The sequence below is a fragment of the Chiloscyllium plagiosum genome, unplaced genomic scaffold (assembly GCF_037043375.1).
Source record: "Chiloscyllium plagiosum isolate Xiang-an unplaced genomic scaffold, Cpla_swu_hap1 HiC_scaffold_29, whole genome shotgun sequence".
In the NCBI taxonomy this organism is placed as follows: Eukaryota; Metazoa; Chordata; class Chondrichthyes; order Orectolobiformes; family Hemiscylliidae; genus Chiloscyllium; species Chiloscyllium plagiosum.
In genome coordinates, this window is record NW_028270167.1 from 36165141 (window position 1) to 36187839 (window position 22699).

The window sequence follows — 22699 nt, forward strand, 5'->3', positions numbered from 1 at the left end:
TTCTAGAAGCTTCCATCAGAAAGCCTAATGTGCTATACTGTGAGCTTTGTTTGCTTCATAAACTTTTCCAATGTAAACAAAAACCATTAGTTACGACAAGCTATCTCTTTCAAACTATTTTAGAAGAAATCACCACAGCTACAGAAATTCTTACAAGGTAATCATTAAACCTCTTCGGACAGACAGAAAATGCATATGCCAATAGTTCAAAATACAAAACAAAGCTCAAAACTAAATGGTACTAAAATATAGATATATCATATACCTCATATTAATGTAGAAAATCATTTGGAATCTGGTACAGTCCGCTCATGGAGACACACATGTCTTCTCTACCTCTAGTTAGTAACAGTTAATATGCCTGAGATTTAACATAACCTAAATACAGTTACTGACATGTAATAAATTTCATCCTGTTATCTAAACCAAGAGCCTCATTCATAGACCACTTCCAGTGCAGATTACTGTGCAGCCTCTTAGACTAGCGCCAGGGAGAAGAATTGGTGGCTACTTCAAAAATAAATGACTAATTCAGGTATGTGATTGCAACAGCAGTGGACATTAGTTCCTAATACAACAACGGTTTTGCTAGGTTTCAAGCCTATAAGATTTTGTCCACAATTCTACCCACATATCACCACAGTGGGTAGTACCTATAACAGTCTTTAGTGTTAGCCCCTTCACTCCCAAATACGACAATGATTTCAAGGCATCCTGAATAATTTTATAGCCAATAAAATGCTGCTGACCTTGTAAGATAGATATCAATGTACAGCAAGATTCTACAAACAGCAATGAGACAATTATCAGAATGTCTGTTTTCCTAAGTATAAGTATGTACACAATAAAGCTATACATTGATAAATATCAGCCAGGATACCAAGGTAGAACTCCTTACTCTTCTCCATTATATCATCATTATATCTGTCTGAGATGCCAAGCATGGTCTCAGTTTAATATCTCGTCCAAAAGACAGTATGCTGTTAGTAATGTGCCAGAGTGATGGCTGAGATTAGATGATCAGGTTCCTGCAGTGGAAATTGAACCTATTGAGAATGTGTTGGGAAAGAGTTAAGCTTTGAGTTTTGTGAAACAAGAGGTTTAGCTGAGCATGACTTAGATCAGATAAGAACTTACAGTTAACAATATGGGTGCTGCAGGCAAGGGTAATGGGTTAATAAGATAGAAAAGCATTCATTATGTAGAGCCATTTAACAATATTGGAAGCATTCAGTATGTAAGGTCAGTTTAACAAGGTGAAAAGTATTCATTATGTGAAGCCAGTTAAGATTAAGAACATTCATTGTGTAACAGCGGATGGCTAATATGGGTTTGGGTGGGATGCTCTTTGAAAGGTTGGTGTACACTTGATGGGCTGAATAGCCTGTTTCCACACTGTAGGGATTCTATGATAATCCCCAGCCACCCCATTCTGCAAGTATCATGGGTTTGTCTGTTGATACCATTAGGAGGACTGCTCTGTGGATCTCCTGTGATTGGGAATGACCTGAACTTTAAACGGACAAGACAGCTATATCTGTGAGATTAAATCTGGTAGTGAGTACAATGTTAATTGTTGGGGTTTTATCCAGTGTGATTTCAAACACTGATGAATGCCTATGGAAGTCCCTGGAGTTTCCTTTAGCCTTTACATGTCATTTTGCCTGAAATTAGACAAATGAACACAGAGCGAGCATGAAAATCTGAGTGTAAGGCAATCTATCTGGAATCTTAGTGGGAGCCAGTTAATATTCCAGACGGAATTAAACACAATGATGAGATTCCTCTAAGTGTAGACATTAGTGAGCCAACAAGGAGCATGTTAAAACTAAGCTGCCTTTTTTTTAGGGCCAGTCGGCATGCTTTAAAATAAGTGTTAATTTACTCAGAAAATGACTATGACACCAATATAACATTATTTTCAAAAACATACTTTATTTGTAAAATTAGTGAAACTATATTTTGAAATGTTTAACATTGAATATTACCAAAAGATCATTAAAATTCAATTCTTCTCCATGTTTCACCCCAAGGCGCTTTTATGTATACATTTATAACATTTTTTGATATTTACCGTACACATCCTATGTCAAGCAGACAGCCTAAGAGGCTGTAAGTAGTTTCCAGCCTCGAGCTTAGATTGTACAATCAGACAAGGAACTGTGGATGCAGGTGATCCGAAACAAAAACAGAAGTTACTGGGAGAAACTCAGCAGATCTGGCAGCACCTGTAGGAAGAAAGAAGAGCTTACATTTCTGGTATGCTGACTCTTCGTCAGAATGTTAGGCCTTAGGTAGTGATCATTCCCAATTGTGTCTTTGCAACAGCTGCCCTAAGCTTCGGCGTACAGAGGAACCTCGATTATCCGGATATCAATTATCCGAATATCGGATTCTCCAAAGGAGATCTTGAGGTTCTGACAGAAACATTACATCAAAGTCATGTTTGCAACACTGATTGCATCGTTTGTTTACAGTGATTAAACTGAACATTGATGGTAGCCCAGGCACTGCCTCCAAATGACTGATCTCCTCCCCTCTCTCTCTTCCCCCACATTTTCCTTGGAGTTCAACACAGGCGTGTACCCTGAACCCCCCCCCCCCCCCCCCCCTCCCCCAGATAATCTCTCCAACATTGTCTTGTACAGGGCAAAGTTGGAACTTGTCAAAATGTTGCAGTAAATAGGTGTGTGTGTGTGAGTGTGTATATATGTGTGTGTATATGTGTGTGTGTGTGTATATGTGTGTGTGTGTGAGTGTGTATATGTGTGTGTGTATATGTGTGTGTGAGTGTGTGTGTATATGTGTGTGTGTATATGTGCATGTGTGTGTATGTGTGTGTGTATATGTGTGTATGTGTGTGTATATGTGTGTGTGTATGTGCGTGTGTGTGTATGTGCGTGTGCGTGTGTGTGTGTATGTGTGTATATGTGTGTGTGTATGTGCATGTGCGTGTGTGTGTGTGTATGTGCGTGTGTGTGTGTATGCGTGTGTGTGTGTATGTGTGTGTGTGTGTGTATGTGTGTATGTGTGTGTGTGTGTATGTGTGTGTGTGTATGTGTGTGTGTGTATATGTAAATGTGTGCGTGCTATTTGGAGACTTACTTCCCAAAATGCAGCAGCAGCAATAGCAGCGGTCTTGTTGTTGGTGTCCAGTCTGGCTGCCCCCAGAGTGGATGGACGCGGTTGGAGGGTGGTGGGGTGGGGTTGCGGTTTGGACAGGGTTGGGGGTGGAGGTGGACAGGGTTGGGGGTGGGAGCAGGTTGGGGGGGCAGTTTGGATGGGGTTGGGGTCAGGCAGGGTGGTGGTGTTGGACGGGGTTGGGAGCGGGCAGCGGTGGGGTTGGGATGGGCAGGGAGCGGTGTTGGACGAGGTTGTGGGGTGGGGGCAGGCAGGGGGTGGTGTTGGATGATAGAGGTGGGTAAGGGGCAGTGTTGGACGGGGTTGTGAAGTGGGGTGGGCAAGGGGGCGGTGTTGGACGGGGTTGTGTTATGGAGGTGGGTAAGGGGCAGTGTTGGATGGGGTTGTGAGATGGGGTGGGCAAGGGGGCGGTGTTGGACGGGGTTGTAGGGTGGAGGCGGGTAAGGGGCGGTGTTGGATGGGGTTGTAGGGTGGGACCGGGTAATAGGGCGGTGTTGGACGGGGTTGTAGGGTGGGGGCGGGTAAGGGGGCTGTGTTGGATGGGGTTGTGAGATGGGAGCGGGTAAGGGGCGGTGTTGGACAGGGTTGTGAGGTGGAGGCGGGTAAGGGGCGGTGTTGGATGGTGTTGTAGGGTGGGACCGGGTAATAGGGCGGGACCGGGTAATAGGGTGGGACCGGGTAATAGGACGGTGTTGGACAGCGTTGTGAGGTGGGGGCGGGTAAGGGGCGGTGTTGGACAGGGTTGTGAGGTGGGGGCAGGTAAGGGGCGGTGTTGGACAGGGTTGTGAGGTGGGGGCGGGTAAGGGGCGGTGTTGGACAGGGTTGTGAGGTGGGGGCGGGTAAGGGGCGGTGTTGGACAGGGTTGTGAGGTGGAGGCGGGTAAGGGGCGGTGTTGGACAGGGTTGTGAGGTGAAGGCGGGTAAGGGCAGTGTTGGATGGGGTTGTAGGGTGGGAACGGGTAAGGGGTGCTTTTGGACGGGGTTGTAGGGAGTGAGCGGGTAAGGGGAGGTGTTGGATGGGGTTGTAGGGTGAGACCGGGTAAGGGGCGCTGTTGGACGGGGTTGTAGGGAGGGAGCATGTAAGGGGCGGTGTTGGACAGCGTTGTGAGTTGGGGGCGGGTAAGGGGCGGTGTTGGATGGGGTTGTGAGTTGGAGGCGGGTATGGGGCGGTGTTGGACGGCGTTGTAGGGTGGGAGCGGGTAAGGGAAATTGTTGGACGGCGTTGTAGGGTGGAAGTGGGTAAGGGGCGGTGTTGGATGGGGTTGTAGGGTGGCAGCGGGTAAGGAATGGTGTTGGACGGGGTTGTGAGGTGGAGGCGGGTAAGGGGCATTGTTGGACAGGGATGTGAGGTGGGAGTGGGTAAGGGGCGGTGTTGGATGGGGTTGTAGGGTGGCAGCGGGTAAGGAATGGTGTTGGACAGGGATGTGAGGTGGGAGTGGGTAAGGGGCGGTATTGGACGGGGATGTGAGGTGGGGGTGGGTAAGGGGTGGTGTTGGATGGGGTTGTAGGGTGCTCACAGGTAAGGGGTGGTGTCGGACGGGGTTGTAGGGTGGGAGCGGGTAAGGGGTGGTGTTGGATGAGGTTGTGAGATGGAGGCAGAAAAGGGGGCAGTGGTGGACGGGGTTGTAGGGTGGGAGCAGGTAAGGGGGGGTGTTGGACGGGATTGTGAGGTGGGGGCGGGAGGCAGGCTGGATGGTGGGGTCTTGCACGCGGTGTGCTGCTGCCTTGTCTCCTGAATGAGGAGTGAACTTAACAGAACAGTCCGAGCCCCAGAGGAAAGGGATCGACTCAATTAATCGAATAATCAATTTTCTGAATGAAATAGTGCCCACCCAACTTGTTTAGATAATCGAGGTTCCTCTGTATTGCTCAGCAAAAAGTCATGGTCCTTGGAATGTCCCAAACTGCAACACCCAGTCATGGATATCGCTGCAGTGGAAAACCAACAAGTTTCAGGTAGACTGAGGTTTCTCTTCCATTGAATTGGTGGTCCTTCAGCTGAGGTTGAGGTAATGATAATTAATAATGAATGACAATTAATAACAATAGCTTCATTCACTCCAGCCGTCTCAAGGACTATGAGGCAGTGAGACTCCAGATGAGTGGGTAGGAACTAATGGGGAAGGAGTCTAGCCAAGTAAGATCTTGGTGCTTATTGAAATTTCTGGTGAAGAGACATTCTACAAAATTAGTTTATTGTCTTTCAACCCAACGATCCAACAGGATTTGACGTTTCTTGTTTCTGTAGGCCTTGAGAGCATTATATGCTGACAGATGGACCTCTGCATTTTTATAACACAAATGGGAAAGTGCACTGATTCTCAAAATCCACCACTCCCAAAGTCACCAAGCAAAGCAAAGCATGTAGTGTCCCTGATGTATGTGTCTGTTAGAGTCAAGTTAACAGAAACCACTGACCAAGTTCTTGTACTGAACAAGGAAGGGTGTCATTTAGCTCAATTGGCTGCATGGCTGTTTACAACGTGACACTAACACCTTGGGGTTTATTCCTATACTGGCTGAAGTCACCGCAACTGTCCTGCTTTCTCAAGCTCACCCCTTCCCTGAGATGTGGAGTACCTCATATTAAACCTGCTAACACTTCTCTCTCTCTCTCTATCTCACATGAGACAGCAGTCCTCTGGGATTATGGCACCTTTATTTTACCATGACTGTTCTTTATTACAAATAGACTCTAAGCACAAATAAACAGTGTTGAAAAATTGATCTATGCTATACTAATTTATCTCCCCTTTTTTAAACACCTCCCCACCACCCACCACCAATGCACACATATAGACAGACAAACAAACAAATAAACACTGGCTTCATGGGTAGATGAGAAGCAACACACTGTTTCTCACACCAGACCTCAGGATTTAATGTGATGTTCTTTTTGGCTTGTCAGGACTTGCTGTTCTTCAATTTCCTTTCTCCATGTTCTCTCCCTCCTTTGCAGGAGGCATAGGGCAGCTAGTGATCTAACTACAGAGCTCTTGGTTGCTGTTTTAAGGCAACAGTTTACAGTAACTGGGATGGGAGAAAAAGAAACAGCTCTTCCTTGTAATATATTTTCAAAAAATCTTTGGGTTTTCATTGATTTTAGTTGCCAATCTTTGCTCAAACACTTTATTTGCTTTGACTTGTTTTTTGATTAGATTAGATTCCCTACAGAGTGGAAACAGGCCCTTCGGCCCAACTAATCCACACCGACCCTCCAGAGAGAAACCCACCCAGACCCATTCCCCCTAACTAATGCACCTAACACTCTGGGCAATTTAGCACGGCCAATTCACCTGACCTGTGGGAGGAAACCGGAGCACCCGGAGGAAATCCACGCAGACATAGGGAGAATGTGCAAACTCCACACAGATAGTTGCCCGAGGCTGGAATCGAACCCAGGTCCCTGGTGCTGTGAGGCAGCAGTGCTAACCACTGAGCCACCATGCCGCTCCATTTTGAATTTCACCCCATTACTTTTAACACTTCTCAAGGCTTTCTAAGGTTTTTATTTAAATTTACTTGCAGCAGGTGGGCATTGCTAGCTAAGCCAGCATTTGTCACCTGTCTCTGGAGCCACTGGCAACTAACAAAAGCTTCCTTTTTGCCTTATCTTACTCTCCTTATCATCTAAGGAACCATATCTTTGGGGTCCAAAGGGACCTTGTTTTCCTTCAGCTACTGAAAGCCAGCAGCCAACTATTAAGGATAGAAGGTGGTATGTTGACCTTTACCACAAGGGGGTTTGAGTACAGAAGTGAAGATGTCTTGCTGCCTTTGTAGATAGAAACATGGTGAGATTGCACTTGGAGCAATGTGCACATTTTTAAACTTTTTATCGATGGAACAATATACTTGCAAATCAAGAAGTTAAACAGATGTTCACTAGATTAATCCTTTGGATTCTGGGATTATTTATGAGGAGAGATTGAAGATGCGGATCTTGTATTCTCTACAATGAATGAGAGCTGATCACGTTGAAGCTTACAAAATTCTTAAAGGGTCTGACTGGGTGGATGCAGATAGACTGTATTCTCAGCTGGCAAGTCTAAACTCTGAAACTAGGGAACATGAGATGAAGAGGAATTTCTTTCTTGAGTGCATGGTGAAATTCCCTACCCTCGTCAGCTGGAGAATCTTAATCATTGAGGCTAAAGATCACGGGTATCAATATATTTTGGAAAAGTGCATTAGCCATGACCTAACCGAATAACAGAACAATCTTGATGGGCTGAATGGCCTACTCCCATTGCTATGTTTGGGAATTCCACTCTTTTTGTTTGTGGAAATGCATTAGACTCTGAATTTTCTCCATCCTCTCCTTGAGTACCTCCCATTGCTCTGATACTGATTTACCTTCAAGTAATGGTTTCCAATGCATTTTTCTGCCAACTTGAATTTGCTCAGTAAAATTAGACTTCTCCCAATTGATCATTTTCCTCTTGATCTGTTTCTGCCCTTCTCCCTAACCACGCTAAGCTGAATTGAATTCTGATTCTTATCACTACAATGTTCTCCTACTCATTCCCCTGCCCTGGTTATTTCCGAAAACTAAATGCAGAACTGCCCTTACCCGAATTGCGTTGCTACATCCTTATTTTTTTCTTCACTTGTGGGACATGGGTGTCACTGGCAGAGCTAGCACTTATTGCCTATCTCGAGTTGCCCTTGAGAAGTTGGTGATGAGTTGCCTTCTTGAACCGCTGGAGTCCTTGTGCTGTTGTAAGTAAGAAGTAAATCTAGCTCTTGTGGCTAAAGGAATTAAAGGATATGGGTGGAGGGTGGGATTAGGGCATTAAACTCGATGATCAGCCATGATCTTATTGAATAGTGGAATAATTCAAGAGATAAATTGGCTCAACTCTTTTCTTTTATATTTCTATGTTAATTGTAGAGTGTTTAAATTCTCCCTGACTTTGGCTGCGTTTTTATCCTGTCCTATGTTCTTCTGTTCAATGGTAATGAGATATGTCTGCCTTGACGCTACTATTGTCAGTAAGTCAGTTTTCAGTCATTCCCTGTGTAGGAACAACTAAACCTGTTCTGTGAGGCAAAGACACAATCCAGGTATGGGAACAATAGATTTTTTAAAATTGAGAAATATATTTGCCAGTTGAGGAAGTCATCAATATCCTGCAAGTATTTCAGTTATTTTTGCTGTTCCAAGTTAAGGATGTTCTGTTAGAGAGATTTAATCTTGAGGTAGATTAGATTCACTATACTGTGAAAACAGCCCTTCAGCCCAACAAGTCCACAGAGCAACCCACCCAGACCCATTCCCCTACATTATGCACCTAACACTACGGGCAATTTAGCATGGCCAATTCACCATGTCATATCTTCTGTCAACGCCCTCCCCTCCCATACCTGTCTTGAATGAGGAAGTGACTGTGACAACTTGTAGTTCCAAATACATAGTAAAATGTTCTCAGTTGATTTACAGAATATCAAATAAAATTTGATAAGTATTACTGACAATCATACAAAAACTTTCCAGAGTCACATAAGGAAATAATAGAAAAAGTGACCAAATGCAAAAGGAATACGATTTAAGGAGCATCTTAAAAGAAGAGAGAGTGGTGGAGAGTTTTAGGGAGGGAATTCTAGAACGGAAATGTCAGTCAGTTGGACACCAATTGTGGAGGAATTGAAATGGGATACACAAATGGTCAGAATTGGAGGAAAATAGACAGCTTAGAGATCATGGTGTTACCTAGATATTATAGAAATTGAGTGCTGAGAGGATGCAGGGATATGGAACGAAGAATGAAAATTTTAAATTGAGGATTGCTGTGTTTAGGAGCAAATGTAGATCAATGAGCACAGGGATGACAGCTGAATCTGGTGTGAGCTAAGACAGGGCAGCAGAAAGCTGGGTGAGTTCAATGTTATGGAGGGTAGAAGGTTGAGGTGTGGTTCAAAGTCAAAGCAACTTCTCTCGGCACAAGCCTGGAAGTGGTTACATTACTGAAGTTGCTTTATTTTATGCTTTAAGCCAATGTTACTAGCTGGACGCTGGAGTATCTCAGATTGTGTGTGTCTGTACATATATTGTCCCTGAGGCTGCTTACTCCAAAGTAAGGTTCTTCGACTCCTGATGTATGTAATACTCCCTTATTAACATCTGTATGTGGTAGGTTTACAAATAAAGTGTTCCAGTGTAGTGTCTAAGACCTCCCTCTTCACATGCTCATTCTAGAATAGTGTATTCTCCCTAATGTTAGAGTCCTGTGATCAGTCATACTATCATAGGTTATATGAACCTCATTATACTACAAAATCATAGAATCCCTACAGTGTGGAAATATGCCATTCTGCCCATTGAGCCCACAACTACCCTCTGAAGAGCATCCCACTCAGATCCATTCCATTCCTGTAACCCTGCATTTCCCATGGCTAATCCACCTATCTTGCATATCCCTGGACACTGTGGGCAATTTGGCACGGCCAATCCACCTAACCTGCACATCTTTGGTGCGTGGGAGGAAACCGGAGCACCCGGAGGAAACCCACGGGGAGAATCGCAAACTCTACACAATCAAGAGTCGAACTGAACGGATCCCTAACCACTGAACCACCATACCACCCCTAAATGGAAAATAAAGTTACAAAAAATACACAGAGAATTGCAACTGTTGAACTTATGCAAATAGGAATTGGATTGAGGTCAGTGAGGAGGTGCTTAATTCCTCAGTTTGACGAAGCTGTATCCCTTCAATGACACTCTTCCTTCAATCGCTTTCTTAGCAGTTTGTCAATGAATTTATTGTTACTGAACACACTTCAATATCACTCACCAATGCTGAGGTCAAAGAATCATGCACTCCAGCACATAATGTTCATAATAAGTGAGGTATGTTCATCCAGGGCCTTTTAACTGCAGAGGTGAACAAAACAGTAACAGAGATCACCTTTCAGCTTGTTCTTATTCCTCTAAGTGACTCATTTCCCTTCTTTTAATCTTTTCAGAAATTCTATCTTTTGAACTGGCTTTATTTTTTTCAAGTTATCTTGCCCCATTGTGTGCTTTTATTGGTCACCACCACTTAAATGAGGCCTGTGCCTCGTAAGATTCCTTCCCAGCCACACTGACTTGGAACTTTATCACTGTACCTTTACTGTTCCTGAGCCTTTACCTCCATAGAGTGGGAGCTTTGTTGGTTGTGGTACACTTTCCCTTTGATAGGTGGGGTTCACTGAGGCATATATGTGAGGATTCCCTGCAATATTCGCAATTTGGCTATTCCACATGGCTATTCATCTGATATGTTTTTGGCAAAAGGTGAAAAACAATGAAATCCTCCTCTTAGTGCACAGTGAGGATCGTGACAGGATGCGGTGGGCAAAATGGGAAATGGCATCCACCTGGAAGATTTGTTGGCATAAGTAGAGAGCATTGACAATCTTTGTGGCTAGTGGTGGTGCCAGTATGGTCATCCTCCTCCCGCTGTGCATTCAAGAATCATAATCTAATTTTCTTGCAGAATTGTAACCATGTCAGACTGAGATATTTCTCTCAGAAAGGGTAAGGGGGAAGCAAAGCACTTCCTGGAGATTCTTGGTGAGAATGGCATTTTACCTAGAATGCCTCTCCCTCTTTGTCTTCTGCTCTCAACTTCCTCCCATATTCTGGTTGGATTGAAAAATGACAAGTTATATTCACATTCACAAATGCCAGGTAATGACCATTCTTAATAAGAGATGATCTGACAATTGCTCTTGATGTTGCCATCACTGAATCCTTTACTATCAACATCTTGGGGATTACCACTGACCAGAAATTGAACTGGATTTGCCATATGAATACTGATTACAAGAACGGATTAGAGACGATGAATATTGCAGGCAGTACCTCACTTCCTGATTCCCCAAAGTCTGTCCACCATCTAAAATGCACAAGATGACACACAAGTACAGTGTGATGGAATCTCCCCTTGTCTGGGTGATTGCAGCTCCAACAACACTCAAGAAACTTGACACCATCCAGGCCAAAGCAGCTCGCTTGATTGATACTACCGCCATGTGCACTCTCCACCATTGAAGCTCAGTAAGAACAATGTGTACTACAGAAATTCACCAAAGATCCTTAGACAACACGTTCCAAACCCATGATGACTTCCACTTGGAAGGATAAGGGCACCTGATATAAGGGAACACCACCATGTGCAAGTTCCCTTCCAAGCCACCTTATCATCTTAATTTGGAAATATATCATGGTTCCTCTGTGCCGCTGAGCCAATATCTTGGAATTCCCTCTCTAAGGGCTTTATGGGTCTACCTACAGCACGTGGACTGCAGTGGTTCAAGAAGGCAGCTCACAACCACCAAAGACAATTAGGGATTGGCAATAAATTCTGGATTAGTGGTGCTGGAAGAGCACAGCAATTCAGGCAGCATCCGACGAGAAGCAAAATCGATGTTTCGGGCAAAAGCCCTTCATCAATAAAGGCAGAGAGCCTGAAGCGTGGAGAGATAAGCTAGAGGAGGGTGGGGGTGGGGAGAAAGTAGCATAGAGTACAATAGGTGAGTGGGGGAGGAGATGAAGGTGATAGGTCAGGGAGGAGAGGGTGGAGTGGATAGGTGGAAAAGGAGCTAGGCAGGTAGGACAAGTCCGGACAGGTCAAGGGGACAGTGCGGAGCTGGAAGTTTGAAACTAGGATGAGGTGGGGGAAGTGGAAATGAGGAAGCTGTTGAAGTCCACATTGATGCCCTGGGGTTGAAGTGTTCCGAGTTGGAAAATGAGGCATTCTTCCTCCAGGCGTCTGGTGGTGAGGGAGTGGCGGTGAAGGAGGCCCAGGACCTCCATGTCCTCGGCAGAGTGGGAGGGGGAGTTGAAATGTTGGGCCACGGGGCAGTTTGGTTGATTGGTGCGGGTGTCCCGGAGATGTTCCCTAAAGCGCTCTGTTAGGAGGCGCCCAGTCTCCCCAATGTAGAGGAGACCGCATCGGGAGCAACGGATACAATAAATGATCCGGGTTGTCAGTTCCAGCTGTCCACTGCAGTGGTCGGTATATTGGGTCCTGGTCGATGTGCTTATTGATTGAATCTGTGGATGAGTGCCATGCCTCTAGGAATTCCCTGGCTGTTCTCTGTTGATATGAACAAATCAACGGCACACCCTTGGGCTCACCCATCTCTGGACTCATAGCAGAAGCTATAATGCAAAGATTAGAACAAACAGTCTTACCGCAAATTCAACCCAAACTCTGGGTCAGATATGTCGATGACACCTTTGTAATCATTAAAAACACAGAAATAGAGAACACACACCGAATCATCAACGCTGCACTCACAGGAATCCGATTCACTAGAGAGGAAGAAAAGGACAACCAACTCCCATTCCGAGACGTGATGTTACAGAGAACACCGAACGGAGAATTCACCACAAAGGTATACAGGAAAGCCACACATACAGACCAAGTCCTAAACTACAAAAACAACCACCCCAACACACACACAAAAGAAGTTGCATCAAGACACTATTCAAAAGGGCCACAACACACTGCAGTACACCAGAACTGCAAAAAGAGGAAGAAGAACACCTATACAATGTATTCGCCAAAAACGGATACTCGCGCAATTTCATCAACAGATGCCTAAGGGAAAGACAACGGAATGAGGACATGCTGCAACCCAAAGGACTAGCCACACTACCATACATCAAGAGCATTTCCGAACTGACAGCCAGACTACTGCGACCACTAGGACTCATAACAGCACACAAACCAACAGCCACTCTCAGGCAACAACTCACCAGAACGAAGGACCCAATACCCAGCATGAGCAAAATCAATGTAGTGTACAAAATCCCATGCAAGGACTGCACAAAGCACTACATAGGACAAATAGGAAGACAGCTAACGATCCACATCCATGAACACCAACTAGCCACGAAACGACACGACCAGCTATCCTTAGTAGCCACACACGCAGATGACAAGCAACATGAATTCGACTGGGACAACATTACTAATTTAGGACAAGCCAAACAGAGAACAGCCAGGGAATTCCTAGAGGCATGGCACTCATCCATAGATTCAATCAATAAGCACATCGACCTGGACCCAATATACCGACCACTGCAGCGGACAGCTGGAACTGACAACCGGAAGCGGCAGATTCAAACCACTACAAATGCTGGAGGAAAGATCACAGAAGTGCTTCAAAGGAGGCTCCCAAGCACTGAGGATGTCACCTAGACAGGGGACGAAACATCTGCAACACAAATTCCCAGCTCGGCGAACAGAACCACAACATTGATGTGAATTTTAAACTGCAATGGTAGATCACTTACACAAGTTTGAATGTGATAGAAGTGAAACAAAATGCCAATCATTCATTATAAAATGTGTATACTCTAGCAGTGTAGATACCCAAAATACATGAAAATGTGCAATTTAATTGTTGAAGGATAATATTTATTGAAGCCACAAATTATGCATACTATACAAATTACACTCCACCTGATGCATATAGTTCCTTGTTTAAGTCTTGGCCCTTGTCACATATGTAGCTGTTCATTTTGGGAGATCCTTTTTGGCTTGATTTCTGTGTAACCCCTGTGTGTAGCCATGCAATTTGAAGCATCTGCTTTAGGTAGAAGCAAAGTGTTAGCCACAGATATGAGAAGCCTATAGTGACAGCACAAAATGGACAGGACAATGACAGACAAAAGCTTGGAGCTTGCAAAAGTCTACTCTTGGTAATGAGTCACTGCTCACCAGAAAGATATGAGGGAGGGGGAAAAAAGACTGCAGCAGGCAGTAGAGAGAGTCTGGTGGGGAGAGGGATAGAGACACTTTTCACAAGTGGTAGAGAGGGACATGGGCAGTGGAACTGAGGTCAGAGGGCAAGGGTAGAAGGGATAGGGGAGTGGGGGAGAGAGGGACTGGAGCAGGGTTGGAGATACTTGGGAGGGGTGAGAGAGTAATTGGATGAGCAGAGAGGAGAGAGACAGGGTGGGCAGAGGAGAGACTGGGGAGGAAGAAGGGAGAGAGAGGGAGTGTGAGCTGGGAGGGAGAGAAAATGAATCAAGTGTCAAGGCCATATAATGGTGGAGCAGGCCTGAGGGGATGAATGGCCTACTTCTATTTCTTATGGTCCCATGGTCTTATGGAGAACCAAACAGGGTTGGAGGAGAGGAGTTTTGGGGGCAATGGTGGAGTGAACTGAGGGATTTCAGGAGCTGTACAGTGAGGAGAGAAGGGCTGAAGATGGCATGCTCTAGCTCAGCGCCAACTTTGCCAGGCTTCCTGCTCCACTCTCCACCAGAGAATCCCTCCCCGCTCTTCTCTAGCCCTGCTCTGGACTGCTGAAACTAATTGAGAGTGTGAGACCAGAATGTGTGAGTGAGTGAGTAGCTGGACTGAGATAAATATGCAGCTCTTTGCTCCAGGTTACCAGCCACCAATAATTCACAACCAGTGACAGGTACTGGGCTTACTTCAAGTTATCTCTGGTATGAATTATTGCTCCTCTGGGGAGCTGCAGTTAACTACTAGTTAAAGACTAATAAATGCAGATAGGTACTGTTACTGGTGGAAACAACAGAACTCAGCACAATACTCCCAGTCCCATTCACTCTGACTCAGCAAGCTACAAGTACCTCATTTGAATGTTTCACATCCATCTCCTTAACTGGCATGAGTAAACGTCCTTTGTTCAGATTAACGCGTTCAGGCGAAACAATTAGGACGGGCAGTAACAGGATTTGTGATGAGGGTTCTTGTGACAGGTGGTAATGTCCCTACCTTTGGGCTGCGGGCCTTAGGTTGAAGTCACACCTACTTCAGAACTGCATGATAACACCTCTGAATAAGTTGATTAGAAACCATCTAACAGAATCTGTGAGACCCAAGTTCGCGTACTAAATCTGTTAGATACTGTTTGTTGATTCTGCTGAGCATGTTTCTGGCCCATGATCTGACTGTCCCCTCCCCACCCCCCAGTCAGGTCACAAATGCCCTGGCGGGTGTTTGTGGAGTTCTGGGCTAATGCTGGTGAGTCTCCCATTAACTTGGACATATGTCCTCTGATCTCAAGTCTCTTTCAGAATCCCTACCCTGGGAAGCAGCCTGACCAATTCCTTGATATCATTTTCCATAAAACCTCAGGATATCTGATGGTATAACTGACTCACATTAGTATACCGCCATCCATTAGCAAACCGTCCAACGGCTTCACGGGGTTCATTGTAGTTCTCTGGAAAGAGGTAGTGATAACGGGATATATATTTAGCGATCGGTATACTATATATAGCTGTCTATATTTAGAGGTTGCAATATGATGTATTAGGTGGATATATGAGATGTATATAAGGCTGCTGCATGTATACGGTTAAGACATGGTGAAAACTATTATTTATAATAAAGCTCTATTTTAGATTAAGATCTCTGGTGTAATATGCCTGGTATCTCTGGGCGGGTGAATGAAAGGGGGAAACAACAAAAGGCGGGTTGGTTGCAGCTTACTCTGTCCTGTGGGTGGGAGGAGAAATGACTCTCTTGTGGAGAGCTGGGAGGATTCAGGCTCGCAGTGAGGGTAGACTTCACTTCTCCTCGGTCTCTGAGTTAAATCTAGCCCTTGCTGTTGAGCTCCGTCTCCTGGGATACTGCAGTCTATGTGTGTGTTTGCGTGTGTGAGAGAGAGACGGAGAGACAGAGAGACGGAGTGGGGGCGATGTGTTGCCGCGAGTGAGGAGTGGAACGGTTGAGAGAACGCAGGGTCTGCACTTAACACTCAGAGCTGGGTGAGTCACTGTTTTCACTGAAATCGGTTGAATTGCCAGACAAGAGCCCCCTCCTTCCCACTATCTTGTTTGTTCACTACTGCCGAATAATACATTTTAAAACAAAATCCTCTGCCTTTAGTTGTGTTCTGCGAGTTGAGAGCTGCCCGTTAGTGAAACGGAACAGTTTTCTTGCCGAGCTCAGGGGCTGATTCATGGCCGCTTGTGTTCATGTGTTTAAACGCTTCCCCACACAGCATCACTTTCCAGTGTTCGTGTAGGCCGTCAGAGGAAACCCCCCCCTTCTCACCGATAAACGAGACCAATCCATTTATGAGCTCTCGGCTTCCCCGTTTGCTTTTAGCGAATGCATTTTGGATCATTTGAAGATTCAAATTAAATAGCTACTGCACTACAGGTTAAAGTCATTGAGCTGGGCCGGTAGTGTAAAGGATCCACAGGCATCCTCAGTGGAGAGGGGGTTTGCAAATTTTTTACCATGTTCCACGGTGAAGGAGAAACCTTATTTTAAACGTTATGGGCCAGATACGCTAGCGTTTCTGAGCGTTGTCTTATCTGCTAAATGGACTGCAGCTTGCTAAAAGGTCCTGACTGGGTGGAGAATCCAACCAGAATTGTCGAATGGGCTCCCTCAACACAGAAACAATCAGGTCTGCACTGGTTCTCTGAATGTTTTGACTTGGTGCCAATCTCCTGGTTTTTCCCTGGAATCCTGCACATTGTTTCTCTAAATAATCATCCAGTGCCATCAGCTAAACTTCCCTCCACCTCATTTCCAAGCAGTGTGTTCCAGATTTGAACATGGTCTCTGGTTTCTGCCCTGGCATTCCATAGGTTACCCGTGTCTAGACAAAGTGGCTGGCTGAGATTATTCCAGTCCAGGCAGCCTTCTCGGGGAAAAGGCCTGAAATGCCAGCTCAGCTGGGGTACCTGGCTGTGTGGGTGCTGGTATACCTGTGCCTCTATTCTGAAAGGCAAGTAGGGATCTCTCACCTTACAGCCCATCTATACAAAACCCTCCAACCACAAGGGATGAACTCAGATTTCTCCAGTTTCCTCATTTCCCCTCCCCCCACCTTGTCTCAGTCAAATCCCTCGAAGTCAGCACCGCCTTCCTAACCTGCAATCTTCTTCCTGACCTCTCCGCCCCCACCCCGGCCTATTACCCTCACCTTGACCTCCTTCCACCTATCGCATTTCCAACGCCCCTCCCCCAAGTCCCTCCTCCCTACCTTTTATCTTAGCCTGCTGGACACACTTTCCTCATTCCTGAAGAAGGGCTTATGCCCGAAACGTCGATCCTCCTGTTCCTTGGATGCTGCCTGACTTGCTGCGCTTTTCCAGCAACACATTTTCAGCTATGCAAAAGTTCTGTCATGTTCACTTTTTAATATGTAAATTTGTTTGCTGTCAATGCATACTGTGCTTGAAGGATTAGGCCTGGGTGTGGTGTGAGATAAAAGGAAAGAAATTGGAAGTTGCTTGAAGCAGAGTTGTAAGTGTGAAGCAGACATTTCAAAGCATTGTAAATGTAACTGTTACTCAGATAGAAATTAGTGTATTCCCTGGCATTAGATAAAGTATCAATGATAAGGAGAAAGTGAGGTCTGCAGATGCTGGAGATCAGAGCTGAAAATGTGTTGCTGGAAAAGCGCAGCAGGTCAGGCAGCATCCAGGGAACAGGAGAATCGACGTTTCGGGCATAAGCCTGAAGAAGGGCTTATGCCCGAAACGTCGATTCTCCTGTTCCCAGGATGCTGCCTGACCTGCTGCGCTTTTCCAGCAACACATTTTCAGCAAAGTATCAATGATAACCAAGAGAAAAACACTGGCATTTTCCCGAGTGAAGTGACTCCTGAATCGTGTGTGAGACTTGAATTGGTAGCTGCTCCTAAGATGGAACACAATAATGTATGGATTTTGTTTCTTTCATAACAATAACAAACAGAAAATGTATTATGAATAATTACAAACCTCATAGTGTTAGAAAAGGTTTCAGGTGTTTTATTTCGGGAGTGGGTGTCTCTCATTTTTTATTGAGACTTTATTATTTGCATCTGAGGGGGCTTATTAAGTGTGACCACAAAGATGGGGTTTTTGTCCCCTTACTTTCTTGGCTGAGTGGCAAGGAACAAATAAATGGCTCTGCTTTTCATCCTGGGGAAGATTTGGAGTGGAAGATCCCGGGGGAGGTTGGGGACTTTTTCCCGAATATATACAAATGTTGTTGTATAGGACGGTTTCAAAATATACAGATGATACAAAGCATTGTAAACTGAGTAGGAAAGGACAGCATGGTGGTTCACTGGTTAGTACTGCTGCCTCACAGGGCCAGGGACCTGAGTACAATTCCAGCCTTGATTGACTCTACAAATTCTACACAGACGTTTTCCTCATGTCTGTGTGAGTTTCGTCTTGGTGCTGTAGTTTCCTCCAAAAATGTATGGGTTTGGTGAATTGGCCATGCTAAGTTGCCCAGAGTGTCCAAGGTTGTGCAGGCTACCTGAATTAGTCATAGGAAATGAAATGTTGCAGGGATAGAATAAGGGGGTGAGTCTGGGTGGGATGCTTTTTGGAGGATTGGTGTGGACTCAATGGGCCAAATGGCCTGTTTTCACTTTCACAGAGTCTCTACAGAGTGAAAACTTCAAAAGGGCTAGTTAGGCCACTGTTGGAATATTGCGTGCAATTCTGGTCTTCTTCCTATTGGAAAGGTGTTGTGAAACTTGAAAGGGTTCAGAAATAATTTACAAGGATGTTGGCAGGGTTGGAGGGTTTGAGCTATAGGGAGAGGTGGAATAAGCTGGGGCATCGGAGGCTGAGGGGTGACCTTATAGAGGTTTATAAAATCGTGAGGGGCACAGATAGGATAAATAGACAAAATGTTTTCCCTTGGGTCAGGGAGTCCAGAACTAGAGGGCTTAGGTTTAGGGTGAGAGGGGCAAGATATAAAAGAGACCTAAGGGGCAACCTTTTCGCTCAGAGGGTGGTACGTGTATGGAATGAGCTGCCAGAGGACATGGGGAGGCTGGTACAATTGCAACATTTTAAAAGGCATTTGGATGGGTATTTGAATAGGAAGGATTTGGAGGGATATGGGTCAGGTGTTGGCAGGTGGGACTAGATTGGGTTGGGATGTCTGGTCAACGTAGATGAGTTGGACCAAAGGGTCTGTTTCTGTGCTGTACATCTTGATGACTCTATGATATTTGGTGTAATGGGCATATAGACAGTGGATGAGGTTCAATGTTCAGGAATTCATTGCCACAGAAGGCTGTGGAGGCTAGGTCACTGAGTATATTAAAGTTTGAGATAGATAACTTCTTGAGTATCAAGGGTTACAGGGAGAATGTGGGATAATAGGGATGAGAAACCTATCAGCCATGATTGAATAGCGGAGCAGACTTGATGGGCTGAATGGCCTAATTTCTGTTCCTATGTCTTATGATCTAAATCTGGGGTGATACGCTAATCATGATTGCCACTATCAGTTGCTGGACTGCTCAATGGAGTGGCGATGTATTGATTTGCATGAGCTGAAGTGTGTTGAGAGCAATAAAGTCTGCTTGGGGTATCCACAGAACTAACAATTGTTTTGTACACTTTCTTGAACAGACACTAGATAGGGTCATCTTCATTCACAGTTCTTAAGAGTCACTGGACCCAAAACGTTAACTGATTTCTTTCCACAGATTATGTCATACTTGCTGACATTTTCCAGCAATTTCTATTTTTGTTTCTGATTTCCAACATCTGCAGTTGTTTTGGTTTAGATGCAGGAAGGATGTTCCTGATGATGAGGGAGTCTGGAGCCAGGGCTCACAGCTTAAGGATAAGGGGTAAACCTTTTAAGACTGAACTGAGGAGAAATTTTGTCACCTAGCGAGTGGTGAGCCTGTAGAATTGGGGATATGGGGGGAGGACAGGATTGTGGATATTGAACTCGATGATCAGCCGATATCGTATTGAGTGGTGGAGCAAGCTGCTGCGACTTTTTTTTTTGCTCAGGAGCATTTGAATCTTTAAATGATTCAAATGCTCCTATCTTCTATGTTTTTAAATGGGGGACTACTCATTGGAACGTTACTTCCTGCCTTTTCATTCCAGATGTCTTATGTTAAACGCCAATATTCTACCTCATCATTCTATTTATATTAAATTCACCAGAACCCATTCTTTGTTTCTCTATCTATTCACTATGAATAACTCTTTTGACTTTTCTGTGGAGACTCCAAACCATCTGCTGTCTTTCTCCTTCTCTGCTTCCATCAAAAGTACAAACAAGAAGACGTTTTCAAAACACCTTTCTGTTCTGAAGACTCATACCAGACTCCATGTTAACTATGTTTCTCCACAGAAGTTGCCAGACTCATTGTGTTTCTGCAGCACTTCTCTGTTTGTTTCAGATTTTCAGCATCTGCAGTATTTTGACTTTGCCTCATTCCTTATTTAATATTAAAGGATACAAATCACTCAAATAAACCTAACTTTTTCTGTAAGGATGAAGTAAGTGACCACAGTTCAATCAATTCAACATCCTAGTTTGCTAATTTTGTTCAAGTAGCAATTTGGTATAAATGGAGGTTAACTAAGGAGAGACAGCTTTGATTTTTAAAAGGGGAAACCATGTTTTGCTAGCTTTAGAAGAGCTAATGTGGTTGATATTGTTGATGTGGTACTGTGAGAGGGTGTTCAATATCGTGCAGCAAAAAGACTTCTGAGCAAAGATAGAGCTCATGGAATAAAAAGAATAGTAGCAACATGATTATTAAATTGGCCCAATGTTGAGAACCTGAGAACAATGGTGAATGGATTCTTTTCATCTTGAGGAAGATATCAAGTGGAATATCCCACTAGGTCTTTTATTTTTTTGCATATGTATTAGTGATCTAGACATTGTTGTACAGGGTGCAATCCAAATATGCAGATGTACAAAACTTGGAAGAATTGTAAACTTTAAGGAGGACATTGATATTGGTAGCTTGTGCAGATGGGTGGCAGATGAAGTTCAGTGTACAGAAGTATTACGTGATGCATTTTGATCGGGAGAATGTGGAAAGACAATATTAAGTAAAGGATAATACTGTGAAGAGCGTGCAGGAGCATGGATTGTGTGTGTATATGCATAATATTAAATTGCTAGTAAACCATTTACCAGAGCAGGAGTCAATCTGTTTTCTGCAACTGCTTAATTGCATTTTATTGTTCAACGCATATTGTAGTTTCTCCCTTTCCAAAGAAAATCAGAAAACAAGCCTTTCTTTTTAAAACTTTAGATGACCATCACCAATTTATCAATTCACCCAGTTAAGAAGTTAGTAACACTGCCCATCAGCCCCTTGGTTCCCACTATCTCTGGTAATTGCGAGGGTACGAGTGGACATCAAATATACCCTCTCCAAGGATATCCAGGCATAAATATATCTTTGGAAGAGAGGCAGGCAGTCAGGAATGGAAAGCCAACAGGCAGTCAATATGTGTAATATTTTGTAAATTCCACTTTGGAAGTAGAACCAGTCTGACTCAAGATTGGGATACAGACAGACTCTAACCTCACACCTTCAATTCATTGTCTGAGCTGAGATGTCACCTTTTGTTATAAAACCTTAAATTATCTTGAGAAGGTGACTTCACTGAAGTTTTGGAGTTAAAAATCACACAACACCAGGTTATAGTCCAACAGGTTTAATTGGAAGCACACTAGCTTTCGGAGCAACGCTCCTTCATCAGGTGATTGTCACCTGATGAAGGAGCATCGCTCCGAAAGCTAGCGTGCTTCCAATTAAACCTGTTGGACTATAACCTGGTGTTGTGTGATTTTTAACTTTGTACATCCCAGTCCAACACCAGCATCTCCAAATCCTGAAGTTTTGGGATTTACATATTAATGAACCAAAACCTGTAACCCATTCTAAAAGATGAAAGGCTTAACAATCCAGGTTTGTTCAATATATCATTTCGGTGGCATAACACTATAATTTTTTGCGATAAATGTTGTATCTTATGATCTTGTACTCCACAACCACCTGATGAAGGAGTAGCGCTCCGAAAGCTAGTGCTTTCAAATATCTATTGGAGTGTAACCTGGTGTTGTGTGATTTATAAATTTGTCCAAAAAAAAAAGCAAACATTGGAGCAACAAGTGGGGAGACTAAATCAAATGGTCGATGGATTTTACAAAATTCACTAACAGAATGTGGGCATTACTGGCTAGGCCAACATTTATTGCCCATCTCTAATTGCCCAGAGGGCAGTTATGAGTTGACCACATTGCTGTGGGTCTGGAGTCACATGTAGGCCAGACCAAGTAAGGATGGCAGTTTCCTTCCCAAAAACATTATTGAGCCAGATGGTTTTTTTCTGACCATCGGTAATGGATTCATGGGCATTATTAGACTCTTAATTCCAGGTTTTTATTGAATTTAAATTCCACCATCTATCATGGTCCCCCGTCCCCAGAGCATTACCTGGATCTCCAGATTAACTGTTCAGTGTGAGTGCCACAGGCCGTCGCCTCTGACCGTGCCCACTTCTGTCTACACGGTTTATAGGCACCAATAAACACCATATGTTCCCTTTCCAAACACACCCATATTCTTCCAATCACCCTGTTCAGAGATGGTATTCTCTGAAAAATGTATGATCAAAATGCCTTTGACAGTTTTAAGAAGCAAAGACATTTTGAGATTTACAAATAAAGGAATTAACTCAAGAACTGCTCAGGGTGTATTCAATTGATGTTTCAGGTGTGATTCAAGTGTGAGAGCATGAACTGTTCTAAATGACGTATTAGAGGATTTGGGGATGGAGA

At 44.3% G+C, this 22699-nt stretch overlaps 1 protein-coding gene and 1 long non-coding RNA gene across 5 annotated transcripts in view; one reads left to right on the forward strand and one right to left on the reverse strand.

Annotated features, from left to right (window-relative positions):
• Positions 1–1962: 1962 nt before the first annotated feature.
• On the reverse strand, positions 1963–17178 carry LOC122540748 (uncharacterized). Its single transcript, XR_006309401.2, has 3 exons — positions 17121–17178; positions 9938–10017; positions 1963–2228 (listed from the first exon to the last, which is right to left on the reverse strand). It is a non-coding gene; the product is annotated as an uncharacterized LOC122540748 (long non-coding RNA).
• The window catches only part of st3gal4 (ST3 beta-galactoside alpha-2,3-sialyltransferase 4), a 135555-nt gene continuing 128517 nt past the window's right edge, over positions 15662–22699 (forward strand). For 3 of the 4 annotated variants that reach the window (XM_087976489.1, XM_043676905.2, XM_043676906.2), the window contains exon 1: positions 15662–15888. The gene's annotated coding sequence lies outside the window, so the exon portion shown is untranslated. The remainder of the gene's footprint in view (positions 15889–22699) is intronic. The other variant, XM_087976490.1, reaches the window with a different exon arrangement.